The sequence below is a fragment of the Oryctolagus cuniculus genome, chromosome 14 (assembly GCF_051225735.1).
Source record: "Oryctolagus cuniculus isolate XC-2025 breed Fujian yellow rabbit chromosome 14, ASM5122573v1, whole genome shotgun sequence".
In the NCBI taxonomy this organism is placed as follows: Eukaryota; Metazoa; Chordata; class Mammalia; order Lagomorpha; family Leporidae; genus Oryctolagus; species Oryctolagus cuniculus.
The window spans coordinates 60,902,943-60,928,696 of NC_142880.1; the positions used below are offsets into that span (position 1 = coordinate 60,902,943).

Consider the following 25,754-nt stretch of genomic DNA (forward strand, 5'->3'; position numbering starts at 1 on the left):
AGCTTAGACATGGAATCAACCCAAATGCCCATCAACTGAAGACTGGATAAAGAAATTATTGGATATGTACACCATGAAATACTGCACAGTGGTAAAAAAAAAAAAAAAAAAAAAACCTGGTCATTTGCAACAGAATGGATGAATCTGGAAAACATACTTAGTGAAATAAGCCAGTCCCAAAGGAACAAATGCCATATGTTCTCCCTGACTTGTGATAACTAATAGAGCTTCTTAAAGGCAATCTGTTAAAGTGAAATTTATGCTTTGAGAAGCAAGGACTTGAACAGCCCTTATTTGACTGTTGAGGAAGGTTTTTTTCATACTATTTGTTGAACTCTTAACATAGAGTTGTCATGTGTGTATAAAGTCAATTGAAAATAGATCTTAGTAAAAATGGGAGTATGGGTGGGAGGGTGTGCACGGTGGGAAGAATCTCCATGTTCCTAACGTTGTAATTATGAAGTGTGTGAAGTTTGTAACTGTAAAGCTGTCTAGTCTGCATAAATAAATTGTTCACGGAAATGTACATTATGAAGAATCCAGGCATTTCAGATGTTTTTGCACCAAAATAAACTTATATTTTAATTCAGTTTTCCATGAACTTTTTGAAGTTCCTTATATGTGCAGAGACTTCTTGATTCCTCCGGTAGCTTATCCCTGTGCACTAACTGACAGAGGGATGACATGCACATGGAGACATGGTTACCGGGTGGTTGGCTTGTAGCTGAAGCCAATAAAGATGTTGATACCAGAAATGAAGGACATGTAGGGGCTCTTAGGAACAGGCCAAACTCAATTATAAACTCTTCAAAGGATGAGAAATAATGGCCCTGGCTCATTCTCTCTTTTCATTTATGCATGCATACAATCACATAAATGTCTAAATATCTAAAACATACCCTTTTAGTAACCAAAACATTAATGTTATAATGAATTGATTCTACATTTCTAAAATTATATACTTTCCTTGTCTTCTTAATTTATTCTTTCCTGGAATACTGAAGTTGTTTATAAACAAATCAACACTGCCATGAAGTGGTGGACATAGGATCAGAGGCTTCTACAGGCAAAGGACTTGGTTTTAATGAAAAGCCTGGGACCACAGTCTTTTCAGCTTCTGCGTCTGCAGCTCTTCCTTCCTTCCTTCTTTCCTTATTCTGCACCCCTCACCCGCTTTCTCTTCTCTCCTTTTCCTTTCTGATGTCTTTTTCCTTATATTCAATTTGACAGCTAGTGAGTGGTTCTCACTTTTGTTAGTCATCTCTGTTCTGGCTGACTCCATAGCCCCTTCCACACTACTTTTCTTCTGTTCTGATGTGAATTCAGAAAAGTGGTAACTAAGTTAAAAAAAAAAAAGCAAAGCAATTCAAAATTAGAATGACTAGGTTCTGAATGAGGGCTGAAGAAGTTTCCTACTAGTCTTGTAGGTAAATGGATTTTGTTACATTGATTTTTCTTAAAAAACCCATTTGGCTTGCTCCCGGGATAGCATATATATTTCAGATAGTTAACATTGGATAGATGCCCTTCAAATAGTAGTGTGTTTCTACAAGCCAAGGGAAGACATGATATAATATGCTTAACACCTTAAAAGCCCAGTGCTGCTGTCAGTTTCATGAGGATCCCACTGTGCACCTTAAGAAGTCCTCCATGCTGCTACTGCACATCAACAAATAGTAGGCCTACATCCCAGCTGGATGCTAGGCCTCCTGGACAAATGGAAGCAGAATGGGCCTTACGCAAACATCTGCACATTTGACCACCGTGACGTGAACCTGGTAGGCCTACGAAATCATTGTTGATTCACTGCTTTATACTAAGAGCATCCCCTTTTTGTACAGCAGCTAATCAGGGATGTGTCTTCCAGACACCCACCTCTGAGCCCATCAAACGGAACGAAACAATTGGGAAGTCAGCACCCAAAAGGTTGGTGTATTTCTCTTTATTTGTGTAAGCACTCCTGGTGGTTTATCCATAATGATTTTTCATCCTGGGCCTGGCAGACATCACATGGTCACATTCCCATGTGACGGAAGTTAATTTTAATATTACTACAAGAACAGAGTAAATTGGAAGGCAAATCTACTGTTTTGATGATGGTACACTCAGTGTTTTGGATTGCTCATATATCTGCAGGTCAGAAACCTAACTGTCTCAGGAAGTTATTCATAACTGACCTTAAGCAGAGGGGCTGGCACACAGCTGGGTGTCTGGAATGCATTTTTGAAGGCTTTTATTTGCCTAAAAGATGCCATGAGAATCCTCACCTTTTAAAGTTTTTAAAGCTTTTTTTTTTGTACACGTGCCCTGTGGATCAATATTGGAAGAACAGTAGAATGTACTTTTTCTGATCCTATCAGTTCAGAAGAGGGTTCCTGCAGGGCACAGGTGCTCAGAGCGCACAACACTGAAATGCTCATGGAATGAAGAGGAGTAACCCAGGCAGGACAGCCTACAATAGGCACACTTAAAGTCCATCCTCCAGCCGTCTGGAGGTCACACTAAGCTCCATGGTACTTAATGAATTAACAAAAGGAAGGGTTTTGTGAACAGAGAGGTGTGAAAGGGTCTACAGCACATTACATTTTTTTCAAGCTGTTAAATGAACATTGTTATTTAATGTAATTGATGAAGTTAAACACATTTTCACAAAAAAGTTATAATTGATGAGTTTATTAACTATACTTTAAAGACAACATTTGGAATTCACCCATTATAACTTGAACAGCCCTTGTCTTGACTGTTGAGGAACAGTTTTTTGTTGTTATTTATTTATTTTTTTCTTAATGGAGAATGGGACTGGAAATGGGAGAGGGAGGAAGAGGTGGGATGGGAGGGCGGGTATGGTGGGAAGAATCACTGTATTCCTAAAGTTGTACTTAGTGAAATTGTACTCATTAAATAAATGGTTTCTTTGGAGAAAAACAAAGAAATTCACCAGTTTTAAATGGCAAAATGCACAATCAAAATACTGATACTACATCTTACGATTTTAAAGTTTTGGCTAAAACATTTGAGTCTGTAGGTCAGAGCGAGAGTTATCCTATACTTGAGGGAGATAAAATGCATTATTAATAAAGTACCACTGGATTAGGCAATGGCAGTTCACAGCAGCATTCCTTACTGAGCATCTCTGTCTTTCCCTCCAAAGCTCCCTCAGTTGCTATGCCTCGCTCCTTTATCTTCCCTTATATATCTGTAAAATACTTTCTCTAGTCCCCAGTCACAGTACACTCCACTTTAGCTTGAGTATTTCACTCACCAAAATGTCAGCCTGACTTCAAGAGAAATGGTTGCCATCTAGTGTTTTTCAAAGTAGATCCCATGGGGGTCTTCACTTTCCCACCATGTGGCTTTGTTATCTTTGCCTCATAAAAATGGCACTATTTATTTGCAGCAGTACAACTGTCAGGAAAATGTGATTTCTTCACATTATTTCAGAAGCAATCAGGACTGGCACATTGGTTACTCAAAGGAAAGCCTAAGTGCTTCCTCATCCTGAGGTGCAGCTTTGCCTCTTTCAGGTAGGGACACCCTTGGGTGCCCACTGGAGCATGTCCTGTCTGCTGAACACCCAGAACTGGACCCTGTTATAGCACTGATAATAAATCCCGACTTATGTTCCTTGCCCCCTGACCATCTCTGCTCCTTCCAGGCTAGAAGCTCACTGAAGATGTGTGTTTTTTTCTTACTTTCCATACATAAGACAAAGCTCCACGCACAGTAGGTCCTTAATAAACGGCTCTGGCTAAATGAAATGTCACGCATGTCTGTTACATTTGGAAGGAATTTGATAAGGATTCTGTGCTCTTACTGGGCTGTTCACCATCAGAATTTGTGGTTGAGGGAGATAATGCCTTTTCCCTGTTTGGTAGTTTAAAGATGGATGACAATAAAAATGGGTGTTTTACAAAAATCCACTCAACATGGATTAAAGACCTAAATCTACGACCTGACACCATCAAGTTATTAGAGAACATTGGAGAAACCCTTCAAGATATTGGCACAGGCAAAGAATTTCTGGAAAAGACCCGGGAGGCACAGGCAGTCAAAGCCAAAATCAACTATTGGGATTGCATCAAATTGAGAAGTTTCTGTACTGCAAAAGAAACAGTCAGGAGAGTGAAGAGACAACCGACAGAATGGGAAAAAATATTTGCAAACTCTGCTACAGATAAAGGGTTAATAACCAGAATCTACAAAGAGATCAAGAAACTCCACAACAACAAAACAAACAACCCACTTAAGAGATGGGCCAAGGACCTCAATAGACATTTTTCAAAAGAGGAAATCCAAATGGCCAACAGGCACATGAAAAAATGTTCAAGGTCATTAGCAATCAGGGAAATGCAAATCAAAACCACAATGAGGTTTCACCTCACCCCGGTTAGAATGGCTCACATTCAGAAATCTACCAACAACAGATGCTGGCGAGGATGTGGGGAAAAAGGGACACTAACCCACTGTTGGTGGGAATGCAAACTGGTCAAGCCACTATGGAAGTCAGTCTGGAGATTCCTCAGAAACCTGAAGATAACCCTACCGTTCGACCCAGCCATCCCACTCCTTGGAATTTACCCAAAGGAATTTAAATTGGCAAACAAAAAAGAGGTCTGCAGCCTAATGTTTATTGCAGCTCAATTCACAATAGCTAAGACCTGGAACCAACCTAAATGCCCATCAACGGTAGACTGGATAAAGAAATTATGGAATATGTACTCTTTAGAATACTATACCGCAGTAAGAAGCAATGAAATCCAGTCATTTGCAACAACATGGAGGAATCTGGAACACATCATGCTGAGTGAAATAAGTCTGTCCCAAAGGGACAAATACCATATGTTCTCCCTGATCGGTGACAACTGACTGAACACCAAAAAGGAAACCTGTTGAAGTGAAATGGACACTATGAGAAACGGTGACTTGATCAGCATAGCCCTGACTGTTAATGAACAACTTAATACATTATCCCTCTTAGTAGTTTTTTTTGTCTGTTCTACTTAATATGACTGGTTTAATTCTGTAATTAATACACTGTTATTCTTAAGTGTTGAAATTTAACTGAAATGTGATCCCTGTTAAACATAAGAGTGGGAATAAGAGAGGGAAGAGATGTACAATTTGGGACATGCTCAAGCTGACTTGCCCCAAATGGTAGAGTTAGAAACATACCAGGGGACTCCAATTCAATCCCATCAAGGTGGCATGTACCAATGCCATCTCACCAGTCCAAGTGATCAATTTCAGGTCACAATTGATCATAATGAAAGGACTAAGAGTCAAAGGGATCACATAAACAAGTCTAGTACCTGCTAATACTAACCGATAGAATAAATAAAGGGGAGAGTGATCCAACATGGGAAGTGAGATACTCAGCAGACTCATAGAATGGTGGATGTCCTAAACAGCACTCTGGCCTCAGAATCAGCCCTAAAGGCATGCGGATCTGGCTGAAAAGCCCATGAGAGTATTTCAGGCATGGAAAGCCAAGACACTCTGGCAAAACAAAACAAAACAAAACAAAACAAAACAAAACACCAAAAAAACAACCCTAAATGAAAGATCTCTGTGAGTGAGATCCCAGTGGAAAGAACAGGTCTTCAAAGAAGGAGGTACCTTTCTCTGAAGGGAGGAGAGAACCTCCACTTTGAATATGACCTTGTCTAAACAAGATAAGAGTCGGTGAACTCAAAAGGCTTCCATAGCCTTGGAAACTCATGACTGGTGCATAGGGAGATTACTGATGCCATAAACAGGAGTGTCAATTTGTAAAGTCAACAACAGGAGTCACTGTGCACTTACTCCTCATGTAGGATCTCTGTCCTTAATGTGCTGTACATTGAGACTTAATGCTATAATGAGTATTCAAACAGTATATTTCGCTTTGTGTTTCTATGGGGGTGCAAACTGTTGAAATCTTTACTTAATGTATACTAAACTGATCTTCTGTAAAAAAAAAAAAAAGCTGAAATTATCAATTCCCAACTTGACTCTCACTGGGATTAAACATGACAATAGGTCTGATCTGATTCATCATCATTTAAAACATCATCTATTATTTTTCACTTTATGTTTGTGTGGGAGCTAACTGTTGAAATCTTTACTTAGTGTATGCTAAACTGATTTTCTGTATATAAAGAGAATCAAAAATGAATCCTTATGTGAATGGAAGGGGAGAGGGAGTGGGAAAGGGGAGGGTTGTGGGTGGGAGGGACATTATGGGGAGGAAGCCATTGTAATCCATAAGCTGTACTTTGGAAATTTATATTCATTAAATAAAAGTTAAAAAAAGGGGTGTTTTAACAGAATTTTTAGTGTTCAAAGTATTTTCATGTAAAATATTTTATTTCATTCTCTTTTCAACCCTGTGAAATTTCAGGATGGCATTGTTGAGTATGTAAACACTTCTGGCTGCTGGGTGGTAGGTGGGACAAGCACATTGTGTTTTGAATGAAAATGAGCATAAACATTCAGATAATACATATTTAAAGCTTTACGAATGTACATGTACTGTGAATCAGAAAATAAACTTCTGGAAATTTATCCCAAATGGACAGAAAAATGAAAAAAAAATTCTGAACAAAAAGATTTTCCCCAGTGCTATCTATAAAAACACAACATTGGATATAAAATCGAAATATCAAATCATAAAGAATTATTGAACTAAATTGCAGCATGGTCACTCACTAGAATACTATTTAGTCTTTAAAATGTGATAAAAATATGAATGACAAGGAAATATGTGACAAGTAAACAAAATAAAACAAAACTAAACAATTCCATTTTGGTGTTTAGGATGGAGGTATGTTTGATCCCTCTTATAATACCTGTCTCTGCACATGTGCATAGCAGAAAGGCTGGAAATATTCACCAGTAGATTAGCACTGGTTATTTCTGAAAGAATAATTCAAAAATAAAAAAGGATGACTTTTATAATTAAACAATGCATCATTAAATGGCTAAATAAAGCATTATTACCTTTGCAATTGAAGACAAAAAATCCCAATAAAAATGTGCACATCGCAAAAACAACTCCCTAACTTGTTGAAGTGAAATGGACACTATGAGAAACAGTGACTCGATCAGCTCTTGTCCTGACTGTTGATGTACAATGTAATACTTTATCCATTTTAGTATTTTCTCTTTGTTTTGTTCTAGTACTATTGGTTGAACTCTGTGATTAACACACAATTATTCTTAGGTGTTTAAATTTTTACTGAAAAGTGATCCCTGTTAAATATAAGAGTGGGAATAAGAGAGGGAGGAGATGTACAATTTGGGACATACTGAATTGGACTTGCCCCAAATGGTAGAGTTAGAAACGTGCCAGGGTACTCCAATTCAATTCCATCAAGGTGGCATGTACCAATGCCATCTCACTAGTCCAAGTGATCAATTTCAGTTCACAATTGATCACACTGATAGGTCTAAGAGTCAAAGGGATCACACAAACAAGACTAGTGTCTGCTAATACTAGCTGACAGAATCAAAAAGGGAGAGAACGATCCATCATGGAAAGCGGGATACACAGCAGACTCATAGAATGGCAGATGTCCTAAATAGCACTCTGGCCTCAGAATCAGCCCTCAAGGCATTTGGATCTGGCTGAAGAGCCCATGAGAGTATTTCAGGCATGGAAAGCCAAGACACCCTTGAAAAAAAAAAAACAAAACAAAAGACCTAAATGAAAGATCTCTGTGAGTGAGATCCCAGTGGAAAGAACGGTGCCATCAAAGAAGGAGGTACCTTTCTCTGAAGGGAGGAGAGAACTTCCACTTTGACTATGACCCTGTCTGAACAAGATCAAAATCGGCGAACTCAAAAGGCTTCCATAACCTTGGCAACTCATGACTAGAGCCTAGGGAGATTACTGACACCATAAACAAGAGTGTCAATTTGTTAAGTGAACAACAGGAGTCACTGTGTACTTACTTCTCATGTGGGATCTGTCCTTAATGTGTTGTCCAAAGTGAAGTAATGCTATAACTAGTACTGAAACAGTATTTTATACTTTGTGTTTCTGTGTGGGTGCAAACTGATGAAATCTTTACTTAATACACACTAAATCGATCTTCTGTATATAAAGAGAATTGAAAATGAATCTTGATGTGAATGGAATGGGAGAGGGAGCAGGAGATGGGAGGGGTGTAAGTGGGAGGGAAATAAAAAAAATACACAATTACTCTTGGGTGTTTAATTAATGCTATAACTAGTAATCAAATAGTATTTTACACTTTGTGTTTCTGTGTGGGTGCAAACTGGAAATCTTAATATATGCTAAATTGATCTTCTGTATATAAAGATAATTGAAAATTAATCTTGATGTGAATGGAAGGGGAGAGGGAGTGGAAGAGGGGAGTGTTGTCGGTGGGAGGGAAGTTATGGTGGGGGGAAGCTATTGTAATCCATAAGCTGTACTTTGGAAATTTATGTTCACTAAATAAAATAAAAAACAACAACTCCCTAACAAAAACTGAATGGTACAAATATACAGGAATAGTCTCCAGCAGGGTGGAATGCAGAATTTGCTCCAGTGTTTGTGGCACAATTCTGAGCAGTGGCTTATAGCCAAGCTCCCTGTATGGATCGGTGTGGGTTGCTTGAGCACATGCCTGTCTCTCAGGCTATAACGAATGATTTCAACAGTTCTTGATGTCCCACAGCCTGCACACTTGTGTTTAAGAATAGCTCCCATTTCTCTGAATTCCATCACTCTGTCAGTCTTAGGGGGATTTAAGACACCCCTGGGGCAAGTAGCCATAATTTGCCATTAAGCTTCTGACAAGTGGGTAAAAGGCAATTTCATGGAAAAATTCCTTTTTTCAGAGCCTCGGAGAAGGGCTGGGTCATCTTGCTAAAGAGAAGTCTGACACTAGAGCTCTCTCTGGGAAGGTGTGGGCGTGTTTCACTCTGGCCCCTCAGCTCCTGCGGGTGCTTGTTAGGTAAAGGAAGAGGATCCAGAGGTTCCAAGTGGAGACAGGGAGCAGAAGGGGAGAAGGGGGGCAGGTGTGAGAGCTGAACCCACCTCCTTCCTACTGCCTGGAAACCTGCGTCTGAGCAGACTGCTTCTTCCTCCTGTGCTGTTTTGTACAAGTACATCCTGTCTGTACTGGACTTGGTTGCCCTTTCTCACTCACATAGAATACGTTCTTTCAAACTTGCATCTTCATTCAAAATGTCTGGGCTAGTTATCTAGTGAGATATTTGCTTGTCTTTCTTACTTACATTCACCTTTTCTTTTCTTTTCCCGTGTTACTCAGTTTTCCTCAGAATCCCTAGCTTAGCAGACAAGACACCTGTCCACTCAAAGAGGTAACAGCCAGGGCTCTTTGTCAGACTGGGTCTGAAAGCAAGGTAAGAAATATTCCCAGTGCAGACTCTGTGAGACTAGAGGGCAGAGAAACTAGGATTCAGGGCTTTTCAACTTTATTTTCAGAAAATGGTGGGGTCAACTTATTTAACAGTTGTCCATCTGTCCATCTATTCATCCATCCATCCAGCCTTTGATAAATATCAACCAGACATCTATGATGCACCAGGTATGAGCAGGCTCTGGGAATAGAATGTGGTATAGAACAACCTTGGGAGGACTGATAGGAGTATTGCTTGTCAAATACATTTAAAGTAATCATGTCATTTTGGTCCTAACCCCAATATGGCTCTATCTATTTGGTCATCCTTTTGATTTTCTCTTTTCAGCTTTCAGGGCCATGATTCATTCATTATTAGAATGCATTGAAAAGAAAAGCCCAACAATTACTCTGCATATGTAGTTATTTATGTGCTTGATATGTGAAAGGAAAATATAGAATCTGGTTTGCTGTATGGCTAAATTTGTGACTGGTCCTCATATATTGTTAGTGAAAAGTTCTTTCAAATTTGAGAATAAATCATAAATATTTGGTCCAAACAATTGGAAGCCCATAAATGAACCACTCTGCTCCAGTTTTTTGAGGCTTTTCTAGAAAACAAAATCTATCACATGTTTAAGGGTCCACTACAGCTGCCTGAGTATTTGGGGAGGCAGGGAAACATCCCTCATGTCTGCTGCACAGGGAAAGCAGATTGAGAACCTCTGGTGCTGACAGCATCGTAGGTGCTCCCTGCAGGATCTGGACAAAAGCACTGGCTGAGGAAAGGGGCCTGCTGAAAAAACTAACGCAGCTTTCCAGCCACGAGACCACTTTGTCCTCTCTTTGGCAGCTTGAGCGAGTCGTTTTGCAAGGAAGAGCTCAGGAAACCATCATGGACTTGATTGTTGGCTTGGGGTTTCTGTGAGCCGAGTTTTCAGTCACACTTTGTGACTGACACATGTAGAGAGCTGCATAGGTACCAAGTAGTCCTCCATGATTTGAAGACACTGACACAAGCTGCAGACGAAACAGGTGGGTGGTTTCTAGGGCTGGTTCTGTGATTTCCCAGTCAGATTGACCCTGGCATGTCTCTTCCTCCTCCAAACATGACATTCTTCTAATACTAAGTATGAGAGGGTCCCATCTATCCTGCTTCGCTCAGCCAATTATTGTGAAGATGGTTATTGTGCAAGTGCTCCATGTGGCTACAAGTGCTATGTAAGTGTCTGCTACTGTCATGGGTAAGCGGTGACGATTAGTCCTTGGAGCTCTTCATATTGTGTAGATTCTCTGAATGGACGTTTCTCTCCAGACAAAGTTGCTCCCTTTCCCCTAAATGTCCTTTTGATTTAGAAGCGTTCAGTTCTAACTGAACTCTCGGAGCCTGCCAAGCTGCCTAGTGCCAACAGGGTAGTGATTTCCTTTGTGACTGGGAGCCCATTGACGCCCATGTGTGAGCAAACACTCTTAGTCTCTCTTATCTGAGTTCAACATAGAGTCTCTTGCTTCACAAGGAGCCCACCCAAGTCAGGAGCCAGGTGCTCTTTTATTCCCAGGTGTCGACATAAAGAGCTTTGTGGCAGGGCAGATTCAGGATCACTCAGGGCTGGGACTGGGGCAAGGTGTTCAAAGTTTGTCTCTGGCCTCTGTAAATTTCCTTTAGGAGTTCTATCCTACTCTTCTGCATCCCACTCCACAGAGCTGGTGATAAGGGTCTGTGTTTCCTTCCCAGAACTCCCCATTGAGAGGACTAGCCTTAGTCTGATAGGACTTATGATGAAGCAAATGTTCTAGATCTGCTCTGTCCAGTAGGGCAGCTACTAGCCATAGTTGAAATGGAGCCAATGGGACTGAGGAAATGAAATTGTATTAATATTTAATTTTAATTAATTTACATTTAAATTGTCATATGTGGCTAGTAGCTGCTATATGATAGTGCAGTTCTAGGGCTCAATATCCTGATCATTTCAGTCTCTCCACAGCAACCAAATTAACCTGTCTTGTGTCCCAGCCTAAGATCCTATTCCTAGCAAAACACCAGCAATCTCATTAACAAATTGCTGCCCATAATTAAGGTCTTAACCTTCTTAGGGAGTGTGCAGGTTTTGAGCAATAGCATCCTTTGGTCTAAGCAGATGCACAAATGGTAGGAATTTGGGTGACTCTAGTAGGTAAATGTGGGTGGAAAGATTAGGGGCATAGAGCCTCAGGTGTACCTCAAAGCACATCCTGTGCGTGGGCACAATCAGTGCCCTGAGCTGCTTCTCAGTTCTTCTTGGCCTCTTGCTGTATGGGGAGAGTTAAAATCAGAAGTGTGTGGATGGGAGCCCAGGCAAGGGCTGGAAGTAGGAGGCTGGAATGGGCAGAGCCCAAAGGATGCCAGAGTGCTTGCAAAAGAATCTAGCATGCTAGGCAGTGTGGTGTTTTGTTCCACCCTGGGTTGGAGGTGCCACGGGGTGACTGTTACCGAGTGATCATTACCATCAGCGCAGGCTTGGAAAGTTAATAGTTAAATCAAAGGGATCAGAAATCAGTTTAAAGGTCACACAATGAACTCTAACACTTTTGATTCAGTCTTGAAGAGGAGCTGTCATTCTAATCCTAATTCTAACACCATCCTCCTCTCATTTAGGGAGTTTTTCCTCCTGAATTTTTTTATGCATGTTGCTTTCTGGAAGTTCTTTTCATCCTGAAACTGAGCTGTGTTTCTGTTTCTCTTGGAAGACCATGGAACTGCTTTCAAGTCCCTGCCAGTGTTTTCACAGATACATACTGGCATCAGATGCATCTTTGCAAAACCAAACACCAAGGGGGTGAGGGGGTGGATGTCATGGAACAAGATCAAGTAGGGGAATGAAAGGCCCATGAGGTACACTTGGAGAGGAACAGGAAAAGCACTTACCAACCTCAGCACTTTGAGAATCACTCCCAGGGCGTTTGCTTGCCAATTGCTTCCACAGGTAGATCCACTACCATCACCTCCTCATCTACTCTGTACTATTTATGGAAGGGGGACAGGATTTCTTGTGAAGTAACCACCCAGAAGGGACAACTGTTGGACTGAGAAAGTATCAGATTTTTATAAAATAAATTGGAGGCTAACTCTCAAATCTTTCATGCAAACATGTGGTCCATCTGTCAACATGAGGGGTCTTCATAAAGTTCAGGAAAAAACGTGGATTACGAAAAACTGCATGGATTTCATTTTGCACCAAAAGAAATATATCTTTTCATTCTATTTTTCCATGAATTTCTGAAGTGCCCTCATATATAAAAATTACAAAGAACAACTGAATGTTGTTGATGCTTTGCCGCACAGCTCAGGCTGCAGAGTACCGCCTGGGCCCCTCACTCCCTGCAGTGAAAGACGATGCCCAGTACTCAGCATGACTCTTGCCTTTCCTCCAAGTAAGTGTCATGGCATCCAAGGACAGAATTCCAGAAATGAGAACGAACTTCACAGAGGTCTGGCTGGGTTGATTCACCAGCAACGACGTTACCAGATGTTCCCAGGCAGGGCAACTGTGCCATGCGATCCTCCTGTTCCCAAAGCATTCTGATGACTTACTTTATCCCTTCTGTAAGTGGTTCTTAATATTTAGTCTGAACCCAATAAATTTGAGTCTATCTGAATGAAAAAAACTTTTCTATTAAGCTAGCTTAGAGCAGGCCCCACCTGGCTATATTTGGCACCTCTAGAGGAATTATTTTATTGCCACTGCTGGGGAGGAGAATGTGCAATTTTGTTCTCCTTGGAGCTTTGGGCAATGTCTGAAGACATTGTTGGTTGTTTAGCTTGGGTGAGGTTGGTGTTCTACTGGTGGGGAGAGACCAGGGATATGGCAAAGGATCCTACAGAGGGGCTGGCATTGTAGTGCTGCAGCGTAAGCTGCTGCTTGTGACACTGGCAGCTCATATTGGAGTGTTGGGGAATGGGTTAGAGTCCTGGCTGTTCCAGTTCCTATCCAGCTTCCTGTTAATGTGCGTGGGAAAGCAGTGGAAGAAGGCCCGAGTGCTTAGGTCCCTGCCAACCATGTGGGAGACCTGGATAGAGTTCCTGGCTCCTGGCTCGGTCCTGGCTTAGTCCTGGATGTTGCTGCCATTTGGGGAGTGAACCAGTGAATGGGAGATACCTTCCTCTGTCTTCCCCCTCTCTATCTCTTTGCCTCTCACATAAATAAATCTTAAAAGGGGGATAATTTAGAGCATAGGACAGCCTCCAGGACAAAGAACCATCTGGTCTGGAATGACAACAGGATTATTTGAGAAACCCTAGTACAGAGGGAAAGTTCAGGGTTCTATTCTGGATGAACAAGTGGCTCTCAAAGGACTATTACACTTTCAGTGTTGGAAAACTATTAACACCTTGAGGTGGCCCAGGAAACCTCAGTAAAATTTTGTCTAGAATTTTCACAACCAGTAACCTAGTCCATTTCTAACCTCATGGGTTCTTAACTTCCTCTGAAAGAGCACAGCCTCAGGGTTACTATATATGGCAAGCTCTTCTCATGGTGCCCAGATCCCATCTGCCTGTAGTGCTTGGATATACAGAGGCAAGCCATGGGGTTCAGTTTCTCCATCTGTAAAATGGGGTAATAACACTTCATGGCCTGCTTGCCAGTCAGCCCTGGTATCCTAGGGTTTCATCACAGCTGGAGGATGAGCCCCAGAGGGAGGAGACACGCAGCAGTTGTGATGTCAAGGGGCTGGAAGAGGGCCCAGAATGTTGACACAGAATTTGTGTAGAACTGTTTGGGAAAATCATGCAAACCACAATGTTTTTCTTTCTGATTATAAAAGTAACTGAGTCATTGTTGGAAATCTCTCAAGTACAGAAAATTGTAAGGAGAAAATAAAAGTCTCTCATAATTGCACTATTAGGAGATATCAACTATTCATAGCTTTGCTATTTTCTCTGAGCAAAACAAAAGAGGATGAGCATCAGGTGCTCTGAGGCCTTTGAGGACAGCAGCATGTGACAGTGTGGATGTCGATTGGTTTGAGACAACCTTCTCTGTGCACCAAGACAGTTGAGTCCCTGCCCTGCCTGGATGTCACGGGTAGTAGGGCAGATGGTGATGGGACAGAAGGGCATGGGATCCAGTCCCCTTACCTTCAGGGTTCATGTGCAAAGCATGCTTGGTGTTTTCCTCCATGAATAGGAGTAGAGTTCTGTAGCTGAAAGAGGAAATGACTCATTTTAGCTCTAAGATAATAGAACAGGAGATGCCATTATTGGCTCATTTTGTGGTTTTTAGCATGGCTAAAGTCACCATTATTTCAATGATAGGCATAAGACAGTTCTAGTTTCTTTGGGAATTAGTTTTTGATAATTTTATTATGAAGAAATGTTAGCATTTCATAAAAGTTGTGAAAACTGTAAAAAAAAAGTGCCATGTGCTTTTCACCCAGATACCCTAAAATGTTAATGTTTCATCATGTTCGATTAGTCATCCTCTACCTTCTCTGTGAACAAAAACTTTTTTAAAAATTATTTGAAAAGAAGTCACAGTTATGATGTTTCTCTACCCCTAAATATTTCAGTGTGCTTTCATAAGAGCATGGACATGCTCTTACAAAACCATAGTGCAAAGATTAAAATCACAAAATTCACAATGATTCCATAGCATTATCTAACCTATAGCTCTTGCTCAAATTATGCCCATCAACCTAGTTGGGATTGGATATTTTGAAACTTGGACCTGAGGGCATTGAATGGAATTTATTGACAAATTCTAACAATAAATTACAACTGAATTGGGAATTTGGCAAGCCCAGCTTGTGGTTCCAGTTCAATTCTGTCTCATTGGTTCAAGTGAGCATTGGCAAGAGAATGCTTTTCAAAGTGTGAAAAGAAGGGGTTATTCCCTGGGCTACTGGGTCCAGGTTTATATTAGTTGGGTTGTGCCCATCAGGGTTCATGGTTCTCCCCATGCTCCCATCAGAGCAAGTTTTGTCTAAGAACCTTTTACATTCTGGGCACTAAATGACCCTGATCCATGACCATGAGTGGATAATTGCTGGAAATGTGGATCTGAGTTAGAAAAAAAAAAAGATGACTTCAGGACCTGAATACAAAACAGGCCCCTTATTCCTCTGCACCTACTCTGAAAAACTGACTTTGCTATATGGACAGAAATTCCTAGCTGAATGCCCAATTTTGTTTTGTGCATTCCGCATAAAAGCAAATGGAATAGCGGATCAAAACAAGGCTGTCAAATCATTACTAAGTCTGTAAAATCCAGACTCCTAAGAATTATCCCTTGAGGATGCCAGTGTTGAATATTCTCCCAGCTGACTCAGTGTCGGAGGAGTAAGTGACTGGCAGGCAGCTGTAGACTTCCACCAGTGGTTTTGTACCACTGAGAATTTCTCAATGTCGCTGCTATTGGCATAATGAATTAAGAGCCCAGACGTCTTTGCAACCATAGCCTTGGATATGATGAGGACTATTCAAGCATTAAGAAGCAGCCCCAAGACATTTGGTAATGAGATATCTGCTGAATCCAGAGCTGTGACACACATGTCTGGGGCAGGCTTCTTAGAAGCCACCAATCTTTCTCCATAAGGTATAGTGATACTGAAGTTTTCATTAAAAAATAAAAAAAGAGTGAGAATATTCTAGAATGCATTTTAGATTCTGGGAATTATTTCAGGATGTAAAGTTCTCTCTTTGATAATGTCTCAGCTCTGTTCAGAACAACTCTTCCACTCTGTTCCCGGCCAAATAAAACCCCATTTTGTTTTATACACTTCATGGGAACCCTGAGGCGCTAGCAGAGGCTAGGGAGGAGCAGGGGAGTGGGGCATGGGTGGGGGTTGCACTGGGAGTGGAAAGTGTAGAACATCAAACAACAGTGGGAGAGCTTTGGCGCAGGAGAGCATAAAACAGATCAAGGTTCCTGTAACTCAACATTTGTTGCATGCCAGGCCTTGGGCACGCTGACTATCCTTACTCATTCAGGCTTTGCTGAGGACCTGGCACCCAGTTTGGCCCTGGCTATTCCCCACATCAGCTCCTTTACATACTCTTCACCTGCTCTGTGCCCTGTGGGTCCGGTTCCTATAGCCCCTTTGTCTTCCAACTTTAAATGGCTTTCCCCTACCATGGTGAGTAGAGGATAAGAGACAGGATGTCAGGATGTCTCTGTCTTTCCATTTCTGGCTTCTACCTAGCTCAGTTCTAGCAGTGGTTGTGTCTCTTCTACCACAACTCCAGCTGGGCAGAATCCCAGAAAAATTCTTCTCCTCTCAACTGGTTTTTATGCAGAGTAGGCTGAGAAAAATTCCTTTGTTCTTTCAACTCTAACCACATGTATGTAGTCTCTTTACTACTCTCTCCTAAAAACTTTCTTAAAAATGCTACCTGTTTCCTGTCTGACCCTGACTGAGACAGATAGACCTGGAATATATGTTGAATTATGTTCCGTTATTTTGGGCAAGTCAGACAGATATAATGATTTTTTTTTTTTTGACAGGCAGAGTGGACAGTGAGAGAGAGAGACAGAGAGAAAGGTTTTCCTTTTTCTGTTTGTTCACCCCCCCAAATGGCCGCCATAGCTAGCGTGCTGCGCCAATCCGAAGCCAGGAGCCAGGTGCCTCCTCCTGGTCTCCCATGTGGGTGCAGGGCCCAAGCACTTGGGCCATCCTCCACTGCCTTCCCGGGCCACAGCAGAGAGCTAGACTGGAAGAGGAGCAATCTGGATAGAATCCAGCGCTCCAACCGGGACCAGAACCCAGGGTGCCGGCGCCGCAGGCGGAGGATTAGCCAAGTGAGCCGTGGCGCCAGCTAGATATAATGATTTGAATACTTGTATATACTTTCCAACAGTAGTCTATACCATAATGCAGGATGGGAAGGTATAACATCTTAGATAGCTATCCTTTTATACTCTCCATTACTGTGTGTCAAAAACCAGCATGGCCCATGGCTACATTACTGCAAGTAAGGCACCCAGAAAAAGGGAGGTGATAATGATATTTACTTCTGCCTCTATTTATTCCCACATGCAAACGTGTATCCTCAGTTCCTTTCTCCTGGAATCATGTTAGTTCTCATTATGTTCTGTCATATAGAGCAGAAGCCAAAAGAGTTTTTCTTCAAGAGCTGAGTGGTAAATATACTATTGTTATGGTAGGACACAATTAGCCATAAACAATATGCAAATGAATAAACCTGTGTTCTGATAAAACTTTAAAGAAATGGTAGGCTATATTTGGTCTGCAGGCCTTATTTTGCTGATCTCTGATATAAAGGGAAAAATGGATTTAAACTTGGTGCATCTAAAAGGCAGAAGCTGGATCCATGTGTAAAAGTCAAAGGTAGGTAGATTTGTGCAAGTTTTAAGAAAGATTTGGATTATGGCGATTATGTTCAAATACTGTTTCAAGAGACAGTAGCTTTCTTGTCATTGTAAGAACCAAATGGAAGCTTAGTGTTGTAGAGTAATTTTCCGCAGAGCATGGAGAGTAAGTCAGATGAGGTGGGAAGTGTCAATGCCTCCTACTTATGTCTACCCAGCAGAGTGTTGCACACGTACCTAGTTGCCTAGATTTTATGTTCCTAGGCTGTATCATATTTATTCTGGCTCACCATTTACTCTCCAAAGCTTAGCATAGTGCTTTACATAAAGTGAGTAAGATCAATACTGTTTTTTTTTTTTTTGTCAACTTGACTCTAAAGAATATCTTGCTGACAGATTAATTCTACTAATTTGTCTTTTGTACAGTCATCACTACTAGTCATATTAAATTGATTCAATTATCTCTAATAAGCTTCAACAGCTGAAGGTTTTCACTGAAAATAATAGCCAACATTTACCAAGTTCTGAAAATATGCCATCTACTGTGAAATAACTGTGTATGCATTATTTAATTCTCCCACAAAATATCTTTGATGCAGGTACTATTATTATATTCATTTTATTGGTGAAGAAACTAATTCAAAGATGTCTTATAGCTGGGAAGACGCATAACCAAAACTTGAAATGAGATCTCTTTGAAGCCAAATGCTCTGTTCCACCACAGTTGCATCTTGCTTCACATTCATCCTTCCTTCCTTCATTATTCAGAAAACACTGATTGGTTTCCTGATAGTTATCAAGAACTACTGTGGGTGCTGGGGACAGAATCAGGTGAAGTCCATGATATAAAGCAACTTACAGTCTGGGTGAGACAGTGTGTTTGATACACAATCAACAAATGAGAAGGCAATAAATGGAAACTCACCACAAGACAAATAGATGCAAAGAATCATAAATATTTCTTGCCTACACTACAACTTCAGCTATCATCCTAACTAATGTATTTTCAAACCTCTTTCTTGCTTACAGATTCTAGCCCATGTGTAGTCTTTAGTTTTAACAAATTGTCAAATATGCTCAGAAATAAGCTTCAAACATTCTGGCAACTAACGTAGATCAAATGGGACCAATTTGTAGACATGCACCTGAAGCCCTTGAAAGGAAAAGAACAAATGCATGCTATAAAGCACATGGGAATCACTTTCTTTTTTTTTTTTTTCTTCTTTTTTTGACAGGCAGAGTGGACAGTGAGAGAGAGAGACAGACAGAAAGGTCTTCCTTTTGCCGTTGATTCACTCTCCAATGGCCGCCACGGCTGGCGTGCTGTGGCTGGCACACCACGCTGATCTGATGGCAGAAGCCAGGTGCTTCTCCTGGTCTCCCATGGGGTGCAGGGCCCAAGTACTCCACTGCACTCCTGGGCCACAGCAGAGAGCTGGCCTGGAAGAGGGGCAACTGGTACAGAATCCGGCGCCCCGACCGGGACTAGAACCTGGTGTGCCGGTGCCGCAAGGTGGAGGATTAGCCTATTGAGCCACGGCGCTGGCCATGGGAATCACTTTCTAGACAGGATGGATCTGAGCACCAGTAAGCTGGGGGACTTGAGGAAACAGAAAGGAAGGGGTTGGGGTAGGGAGTCAGTTTAGTTACTACAAAAATAAAAGACTAAAAATCAACTCTTGGTTATATTCCATTTTCCCTTTGCCTGAAATACAGACATAGGAAGGTCTAAATTCTATCCCCCTGCCACAGCTATCAGAAGTGAATATACATTACAACTGCTATAGTATTAAGAGTGCCTGATCTTTTTTTTTAAAGATTTATTTATTTATTTGAAAGTCAGAGTTACACAGAGAGGAGAGGCAGAGAGAGAGAGAGAGAGAGAGAGAGAGAGAGAGAGAGGTCTTCCATCCGATGGTGCACTCCCCAGTTGGTTGCAATGGCCGGAGCTGTGCTGATCCAAAGCCAGGAGCCAGGAGCCAGGAGCTTCTTCCGGGTCTCCCACATGGGTGCAGGGGCCCAAGGACTTGGGATATCTTCTACTGATTTCCCAGACCATAGCAGAGAGCTGTATTGGAAGAGGAGCAGCTGGGACTAGAACTGGCTCCCATATGGGATGCTGGCGCTTCAGGCCAGGGCGTTAACCTGCTGCGCCACAGCACTGGCCCCAAGTGTGCCTGATCTTTACAACGCAGAGGGAAAAGCACCAACGTGAGTCAAGGGAAGGGTCTTTGGTTATCAGAACTACTGGAGTGGCTGGGAGTGGAGGGAAGCAAAGGGAAATTCTAAACTCTTGATTCAGATTGAGATTGAGGGAGGGAACAAGAACACTAAGGGTCAAATAGGGTGAAGTCCATTCAGATGTGAGGTCCAACAGGCAGGTGCTGACTGGGAATGGAGACAGAGCCCAAAGGTCAGAGGCTGAGTAACACAAGTCCCCAGGAGGAAGTAAAAGAATCTAGAATTTTTTTTTTTGTGTTTTACTGGGTGGCAACCACAACGGGTGAAGTCATTGAAGGCATAGTATATGAATTGACAAACAGTACTATTATTACTGTAATGGCAGAATTCCTTTTGTTCATGAATTGTAAAGTGATTTCCAGGTTAGTGAGTTTCGATTACATCTGCATAATCTTGTTTTTAAAAATTGTTAGAAAAAAGAATAATTAGTTAACATTACTCATGGCCAGATACTGTTTCTAAGCAATTTGATGCATTATTTTATCTAACTGCATAAGTACATTTTGAGAACCAAGTTCCTTAATAGAGAGCTAATTAAAAGTAATTAATAACATGTGACATTTGGAGGGAGTCTGTAAAATATCATCAAAAATGAATCCCAGTAATTAATTCATTGACTTGCTCATTCACATATTAATTTGGCCAACAGTTATTGAGTTCCTGATATGTGTAGGGTACTATTCTAGGATCATTGCATGATGTCTTTATTGACTTCATTATTCCATAGAGAGGCATGGAGGGAGAAAGGGTTGTAAGTCAGAATATCTGATTTCAGTGTCTAACTCTGTCGAATTGATCAAGTGGCCCGTGAACAAGTCACTTTTCTTCCCCCTTTAAAGTCTTATGCAAAACAAGGAGCTAGGACAACATTATACTTGAGGTTTAGAATTTAATCAGTCCATGGGCCGGCGCTGTGGCGCAGAGGGTTAAACCCCTGGCCTGAAGCTCTGGAATCCCATATGGGTGCAAGTTCTAATCCTGGCTGCTCCTCTTCCGATCCAGCTCTCTGCTATGGCCTGGGATAACAGTAGAAGATGACCCAAGTCCTTGGGCCCCTGCACCCATATGGGAGACCCAGAAGAAGTCCTGGCTCCTGACTTTGGATTGGCACAGCTCCTGCTTTTGTGGCCAATTGGGGAGTGCACCAACGGATGGAAGATCTCTCTCTCTGTCTCTACCTTTCTATGTAACTTTGTCTTTGAAATAAATAAAATAAATCTTTAAAAAAGAATTTAATCAGTCCATGGCAGTTATAATGAATATTCACTTATAGTCTATTATTATACTCTTCCACCCCCATCAGATAAATCATATTTATAAAGCTTTAGAGATAGAAACCTGTAAAGTCTTGAACCAAAGCAAATTCCTTGGCTCTTTTCAGTGAATTCTTTTGCTTTTTGTGTCTTAGTTTGCATTTAATTTCTAGTATTATAAGAAAGCTGAGTGTATTTGTTATAAGAGATGGAAGAGATGTAGAAGACAGAGAAGACAGGAGAAGTTGAGTGTGGGAAGGGTGATGTGCTTGCTCTCACATGCTTTTGGTATCGTCTGGGAAACTGTTCAGGACTACAGTGACCGCCAAGAAAATGTATCCAAAAGCACAAGAAGAGAAACCTTCTAATTCATAAATGAAAGTCATTTATCTGTAACAAAGTGTTCTGAGAGCCGGCAAATCCAAGGTCAAAGTGTTCATATCTAGCAAGGGCCTTATTGCTGTGTCGTACCCACCCTGGAAAGAGGTAGAGCTGCAGGAAAGCAGGCGTGAGAGTGGGTGAGAGAGGGCAACAGAAGGCAAGTATGAGCACATACTGAGAGCACGAGGGAGCCTGACCAGCTTCTATAACAGACTCGCCATTCCCGTGATGATGCGAAACCACCAGGAGGGCAGAGACTTCGAGACCTAATCACCTCTTGTTAGGCCCTAGCTCCCAACACTGTTGCATAGAGATCAAGCTTCCGACCCTTGAACTTTCAGGGATGCTTTCAAACCACAGGTACTTCTACCTGGTAGAAATTATTTGAAGGCAGATTTGGGTTCCATAAAAGGGCAGTGGAGTACCTTACTGGCAAGTCCAATTGCTCATTGCTAGGCAGAGCCAGAAACAATGGTACATATTAGAAGTCAGAACAATGTTTTAAAATTATAGCCAAAGACAAAATGGGCCACCTTCATCATTGTGGATGCTTCCAATGAGATCATATGAAATCCTAGAGGAGTTAGCAACTTGGAGCAAGACTGCGGCCGGCACCGTGGCTCACTAGGCTAATCCTCCGCCTTGTGGCACCGGCACACCAGGTTCTAGTGTCAGTCGGGGCGCCGGATTCTGTCCCGGTTGCCCCTCTTCCAGGCTAGCTCTCTGCTATGGCCCAGGAGTGCAGTGGAGGATGGCCCAAGTCCTTGGGCCCTGCACCCCATGGGAGACCAGGAAAAGCACCTGGCTCCTGCCTTTGGATCAGCGCAGTGCGCTAGCCGTAGCTGCCATTGGGGAGTGAACCAATGGAAAAAGGAAGACCTTTCTCTCTGTCTTTATCTCTCTCACTGTCCACTTTGCCTGTCAAAAAAAAAAAAAAAAAAAAAAAAAAAAAAAGACTGCAAGGACAGACAAGGGACTGTCAACTCTGAAATGTTGTGACTTTAGGAAGCTAGAAGCTCACTGTCTCACCTGCAGTCTATAACCCTACTCCAGAATACACCCTGCTTGGTATTCTTGCAATAATCTGCTGTGGAAAATTCACAAAAGGCCTTTTTCCTGCCACTGATATGCAGGCCAAATTCCTGAACTCATTTCTTTCCAAGAAGATCCTTGCAGAATGCCCTGACCTGGTCTTGGCATTGTTGACCTCCCATTCTTATCAAACATCCAGAATAAGAACCCTGGAAGCCAGCTGCAATCAAAGTTGGACTGACAAAATGAAATTCTAGTCCTACCCGTCAATAGAGTAAGAGGATTGCCTTTGATTTGTCCCATGCTTTTATTTTTCAAAATGTTTTCCATCTGTTAGCTTTTATTAGTAGCATATAGATCAACTGGTATTCATGGAAGGTAATAACTTTTTACCAGAGACGGTATGTGGGAGTGCTTTGTAACAGTGTACACTGTGAAGTGCTAGAAGCTTTATTATTATTATAACCTGCCCAAGGTCATGGAATTGGTTATGAGCAGTCATATCTAAAGCACATGACTTCAGATCCTTGTCCAGGTGGTGCTTGATTGACCAGCAGGGAATGTTGAGAGTCCAGAGCTGGATTTTATAAGCATGAGAGCATGGTATCAAGACCACTAAAAGCAGGGCGGGTCATTCCAGTTCAGTGAACAACTGTGGCATGAATGTGCATCCGCAGAAATTGACAACGGTCATCTTGACCCAGGCAACCATGAGTTGGGCATGGGGATGAGGTGGCCACCAGCAGTGGACCTGAACAAAATTACTTTCTGCTTAGTTTGGCCCAGAGGCAGTGAGAGGCATTTACAAGCCAGGGATGGACTACTAACTTAAAGTGGGAGGGGAATGAGCAATAAACTGTAACCTCCAACTAATGAAATGAATTCTCAAGGAATTGGTTTAAAAATATAATCTTCAATTGATTGAAGTATTAAGGACATTCTTAAAATGTTACCTTTTTCTTGATTTCTAAATCCCCATAGTGGGGGGTACAGGCAAAGCTTTTTAAGCAGTTGAGGCTACTAATATTATAAGAGGGGAAAGAACTCTCTTAATTAAAGCAGATTTTTATAATCATGGTAATCTGAATCAAGAGTGTTTTTTTTTTTTTTTACCTAGAAGTATAAGAGAATAAATATTTCCTCATCTTAGTATCAAAGATTTGGGTTTATTTAGGATTACTAGCCAGAATTGTTCTTATTTTACACTTGTAATCAGGGAGACTGTTTAAAAGGGGGAAATATTAGTAGAAATACTGTTTTACCATTACGCTTAGTGAAATAAGCTAGTTCCAAAAAGATAAATACATATTTTCCTTGATATGTAGTAGTTAATATAGAATACAAAAAATCTGTAGGAATGAAACAGACATCTTGTGATTGGATTGTTGTATTTAGCCCTTGTTTATACTCCTGTGGAACTGTGGCCTTCATACTTTTTACTTGTTGAATATTGTGGTTAGTGGTGTATTAAGCCTGTGAATTTAGAGTAGCTTGAGATTATGCTTTTGCAAAGATTAAAGAAAAAAAGGAAAGAAGGAAGGAGGGAGAAAGGCAAGAAGGAAAGTATGGTTATCCTCTTAGAATTGTACCTATAAAATACATGAAATCTGTCCTCTTTATATTAATAAAAATTAAAAATAAATAAATAAAACAAAATAAAATAAAACCTAAAAAAAGAAAGATCTGTTTCAGTTTCCCTATTGCTTCAGCCCCTTTGGGGACCTTTTAAGTGCCATTGGTTTGTAGCCTTTGAACTGTGTTTCCCTTTTGGGGCAACAGAGCTAATAGCCCTCATGGAGTAGCAAACTAGTAGCATGTGTTGTTGCTGACTCCTGCTTTTCAGCCTAGTTGTTTGTTTCACTGTCTAATGCTGCCTTGTTCAGGGGTAGTTGAACTTGGCAGGATGATAAACTGTGCTTCTGTTTACTCTTTTGTTCCCAAGGCTAATTCGAAAGTGCTGTTGGTGGGTGAGCAGTGATGGTTAACGGGAACATCTTAAATCATTAAGTTGAGAACTGAAATATCCACATGGGTATAATAGACTAATTCCCTAGCTGATGGAAACGATTCAGTGTGCTGTTTTTAGTGCAAAAGTGTCATGTGCAGCTTCTTTAGTCCTCTTAACCCAGGGGTTCTCATTCCCCAGAACTGAGAAGTAGCATTGACCAGATTGCTGTAATTTGAGATTCAAACCCCAAATTTGTTGCAGGAGCTCTATCTCAGGCCCTTGCTTCTTTCTCCCTCATGGGTTTTGTTGATAGCATTTCCCAAAGTGATCTCATTCAATCAATCATTCATTTTTATTTTAAAAATAGAGGATTTTTCTTTCTTTGTGTGTTGCTGTGGCTGTATCCCAGTATACATTGTATTGGCTAGACTGATTAATTACATATATGCAGCATAGTCCAATAGGTGTGCATAGGATGTTGAATCAGACCGAAAGAGATAAAAATATGACATGAGCTATCGCAGCCATCTGATCTTGAACAAGACGTGCAAGTCCTTGAGTCTCAGCTTACTCATCTGTAAAGTAGCAATAGCTACATCATTGGATTGTTGTGGGAGTCAATGCACAGTACCCAGGTAGTAGCAAGCAATTAATAAATGTTAATGATATTACTAGTTAACATTGATTACACATTTGTTTTGTGCCAAAGATTATGGTAGTCTTCTAAGGATCTCTAGGAAGTAAGAACCATTATTATCTTCAGTTGCAACTAAGAATGAGAAAGAAATAAGTATTCACTCCATGACCCAAAGATAGGAAGTGGCCATCCCAGGATTCCAGGGTCTTCAGCAGGCCACTATTCCCTATATAATAAGAATGGACATGAAGGGTGTTGTCACCTTAAGAGCTGCCTGAACATGGATTCCAGAGCAAATTATACAACCCATTAAACCCTCTTTGTACCATATCCCTCTGCTTTTCCATGCCTCCTCATTCATATTTGAGCCAGAAGCAGCGAAAAGGCAAAGATTTTTCTGGCAAACCAGTGATGGAGCCTGCCCACAACCTCAGCTGTGGATTTCTCAGCTGAACACACAAAGGCAGGTGCTATATTATTTCTGCATACTATTAAAATTTCATACATTCTAAAGTTACTTTATTTGAAAGAAGGAGTAAAGTATTAACTATAGATTCACTCTATTAAGATAGTTGAAAAACACAGATATGTATATCCTGATGTTAT

At 41.2% G+C, this 25,754-nt stretch overlaps 1 protein-coding gene across 8 annotated transcripts in view; it reads right to left on the minus strand.

Annotated features, from left to right (window-relative positions):
- PRLR (prolactin receptor) overlaps positions 1-25,754 on the minus strand; it is a 183,485-nt gene that overhangs the window by 33,383 nt on the left and 124,348 nt on the right. For 6 of the 8 annotated variants that reach the window (XM_089312511.1, XM_089312512.1, XM_089312515.1 and 3 more), the window contains one exon: positions 14,467-14,531. The exons of the other annotated variants lie outside the window; for them this stretch is intronic. The gene's annotated coding sequence lies outside the window, so the exon portion shown is untranslated. The remainder of the gene's footprint in view (positions 1-14,466; positions 14,532-25,754) is intronic. 8 annotated transcript variants of the gene reach the window in all.